The sequence below is a fragment of the Arachis stenosperma genome, chromosome 2, assembly GCF_014773155.1.
Source record: "Arachis stenosperma cultivar V10309 chromosome 2, arast.V10309.gnm1.PFL2, whole genome shotgun sequence".
NCBI classification, from domain to species: domain Eukaryota; kingdom Viridiplantae; phylum Streptophyta; class Magnoliopsida; order Fabales; family Fabaceae; genus Arachis; species Arachis stenosperma.
The window spans coordinates 10,589,143-10,593,285 of record NC_080378.1 but is presented as its reverse complement, the minus strand read 5'-3'; positions in this window follow the sequence as shown (position 1 = coordinate 10,593,285).

The window sequence follows — 4,143 nt, the reverse complement described above, 5'->3', positions numbered from 1 at the left end:
ATTTCTCGGTTTCTAAGGAAGTGAGGTCCACTCCTTCCAACATCACTCAAGAGAAGTTGGACAATTTTTTAGGATCCGGGATTATCTTTACTCGGATCTAGGTAATTTATATGTATTGCTGGCTCCAAGTCTTGATGATAACTTGTGCCACATAAACGAGCATGTTAGAAATATACCAGAGTGGTTATGGATGAATGAATCTTTGTTCACATGACGTGGTATCCATCTTTCTTTTACAAAATTCCAGAAAATTATTTTAAAGCATACTGCTCCTTCACAAATCCATCCTAATAGCTGTGCTATTATACGTGGTTTCAAACTTCTATGTTCTTTCTTAGGTCTTAACATCTCCATTAGAGTCTTTTTCTATTTCTTTCCTTTCACCATGCCTTTTAGTTTCCAAGGTCGTGGGTTGATCTCTTTTTGAGGTAACTCTAAGAGAAGAATTTTTAACCTTTTCGAGGAATATTATCCTAGATTTAAAGAAAGATTTTTAAAATTGAGATAATAGAAGGTATGACACCTTTTTTCGAGACTTTAGAAGATGGCAAAAAAGGTTCAACCTTTACTGGAACTTTAATGTTTTTTCCCTGAAAATCTGACTTCAGAACGTTAATGCTTCTGAGCTTGTTAGCATTCACATGATTTTGGGGTTATGGAAAGAACATCCTTTAAGCTTAAGGGACATCATAATTGATGAATATACTACTCAAAATGCTATTGGTACTTTTTAATTGCTTAGCTTCCGACTTTATTACTTTTTCACTTGTTCTTTCCTTGTTTTTTATTTAACGACTTCTCACTTCTCTTTTCTTTTTCCCTTCATTTGGTAGTTAACATGGCTGGAGGACTTGGAGCTATCATCACCATGAAGAGAAGATTGGCTTCTGGATCCAATCTTCCGACTAACCCTAACGAAAGTAATAAAGTGTCTTCATTAGCCACAATGAGCAATGTCCCCCTCCTCTAAAGTTTGATCAAGGACTTGAAATCCATGATCTAGAGGAAGAATCTCTTACCAATTCACCAAAGAAGAAGTCAAAGAACAAAGTAAAAAACCACGTTGAATCATCTGGGTCATTTTCTCGACCTCCTTTGGTTACATTCTGGAGAAAGACTTTCATTCACCTGAGTTCATAGACTCATATCTTATGAGTGAGACCACCAAATTGGGGCTATCCAAGATGTCGTTAAAGACACCTTGTCCCAAGTTCTGAGGATGCTTCTTCGCTCAGCTACCTTTATTAGGGATATTGAGGAGAATTTCAAATTTCCGTTCTAAATTTGTGATAAAGGATAAAGACATTGACAATGCCCACACTCATATTTAGAGTTTAAATGCATTTTTGGCCTCTTTTCGAAGAAAAAATACCACTCTTCGGGGCAAAGTAAAAATCTTGGAAGAAGAGAAGACTTCTTCTTATACCAAAATCGAGAACAGGTTGTCGAGCTCATGAAGGAGGTCGAAACCCTCAACTAGTCATTCACAAAGGTTGAACGTGTTGCTGTGGATGGGTTGTTTGATGTTGAGCATAACATGCTTGAGTAAGTAAAACTCTTAGCTCCCAACTTGGACGTCTCCAATGTTAGTGTTTTTAAGAAGGTTGTTGATGGGAAAGTAGTGGAGATATTATAAAGATCTTTGTGAATTTTTCTAAGTTATTTGTGCTTTAAGTTTCTACACTTAATACTTTTATTTGCCTTTGTAGACAAGTTTTTTTTTATTTGTCTTTGTGGACAAGTTTTTTTTTTCATTTTTTCGAAAAGCTTTTAGCTGTTTTGAACTTTTTTTTAGACAAATAGGCTAAGTTTACTTGAAAATTTATTGCCTTTAAGTTTCATGATTGTGCTTTTATCTTTTACCATTTTTTCGATATTAGTATTAATTGCACTTTATTACTGTTATATCGATAGTGATATTGATTGTATTTTATATATTTGTGATGTCGTTATACCGATATTAGTATTTATGTATATTAAATAGACAATAATGACATTGATGTACGAAGCAATTGACATAAATATAGAACGTAGGCCTCATTAAAAATCTAAGATAATAGGAAAATAGTAACTTTACTATAGTAACTTTCTAAGAATAATACCTTTTGAGGTGGATAGCATTCTATGTTCTCGAAACCTCAGAACCATTTAAGTTTTCTAACTTGTACGCCACTTTACCTAGATTTTCTTTAATCTTAAAGGGTCTTTTCCAAGTGGGGGTTAACTTTTCTTGAGATACCAAGGTACTAGCATCATCTTGTTTCAGTAGTAGATTTCCTACTTGGAAGCTCTTAGGTTTGACTTTGGTATTATATCTCTTTGGAACTTTTTGTTTATTGCACTTTATATCAGCTATCAAATCTCCTTGGACAGTGGTTACACGACCTTCAGAGGTCAGAACTTCATCCCAAAACTTTGTTTGTATAAATGCTCATAGGTGATTTATTGTCTTTCTTTCCAGGATTGCATTGTAGGCTGTTGAATCCTTTAGGATCACATTTATTATTTTTCTTCCTAACTTGTGGTGTTGACGACCTTAGGGTTAAGGATTTTTCCAAACTTTCGGCCCTATTAGGTGGCAGAGTTAGGTTTCTTCTTTTAGTCGAAACCATCTTTGAGTCATCTTCATCTCGCATATATTCCAAGGCAACCAATGAATTTCATCCATAGACTTCACATCCTTGGAAGTCAAGTGTCTCCTGGAATCACCTTCCAACAAAATAACAATGAGGCACAAGCACACGACTTTAGGAGTTTGTATGTTAACCTCCAGCAAGGCCTTGTTAAAGCTATCCAAATAATCTCGGATACTATCACCCACTCTTTGTTCTATACCAAGTAAGGAAATCAAGTGCTTGGCCTAAGTTCTTCTGGTAGTGACATGTGCTAAGAACTTTGTCTTGATGTTAGCAAAAGAGGATATGGATATGGAAGGCAAAGTGTTGAACTAAGATAACTTTTTGAAGTGAGCGAGAACAGTGACGATCATCCTCTTGACGTTGAACATGAGCTTTTTCTGGGGTTCTCCTTTCACGACTGTGCTCCCGTCCTCTAATTGTACAACTTTGGAAACAGGATTACCTTAATTGCGATCGCTCTGCGAGTTGTCGCTCTAACTGTTACACTCGATGGCACATTTCTTGCATGGCATGGACATAGTTCTCACCCAAGCCAGCAAAATGGAGAACTCTAGGGTTTTGAACTTCCAGACATTCGAACCTCGGGAGAACTTGATGATGTTTCTGATAAGCGGATGGAGTAACATCAGTCTCATGTCTATCATCTTGATTTTGTTGTTTCTTGAAAGGAGTGTTTGGGTTAAATACTGATTGTATTTTGTGGTCAGTCACGGAACCAATAGCGTAAGATCTCTACAAATTGTGCCAAATGTTAATACCTTTTGCAAATATGACGAATTAATGAGATTTGGAGATCCTAATCTGACAACGTTAGAACCACGTCGGGAGAGTAACCTACAAAATACTCTGATACTTAAGTCAATAGTATTTTAGATGATACAATGAATTATGTGTTACCTTTTTTTCTTTTATTATATCTCTCCGATGTAATTGTTATTAGACATTTACGACCTTTAATGTATGCTTTTAATACCATGATTTGACAGTTTCATGTGTTAATGACTTTATTAGTCTTAATGACTTAGTCATTAGCTAATAACATAATTTTATCATTTATTCATATTTTTGATATACTATTTTTGTCCAAAACAGAGACCAATTTAGAATTTTGACCAAATGTTAGAGACTAATATAATATTTTATCTTTTTCATATTTAAACATAATTTTTTTGGGGTATTTTATTAGCAATATTTTTAATAATGTTCTTTTACAATAATGGATCATATTTTTTCTTAATTGGCCTAGCTCTAATGGACCCGGAAATGACTTCGTTCGCAGTTGTCTTAAAATAATAATAAGATTAGACGACATTGTCTTTATTATTGTTTTATAATCATTTGGCATTATCATGTGCTGTCACTTTTTTTTTTATTCTTCTTCACATGACTTGCTCAAGTCGTCTTATATTATTTAATTTTTTTTTTCACATGATTAACTCAAGTCTGCTTTTTAATTTGTATATTGGGACTGAAATAGTATTTTTTACCGTTATTAGTATTGTGT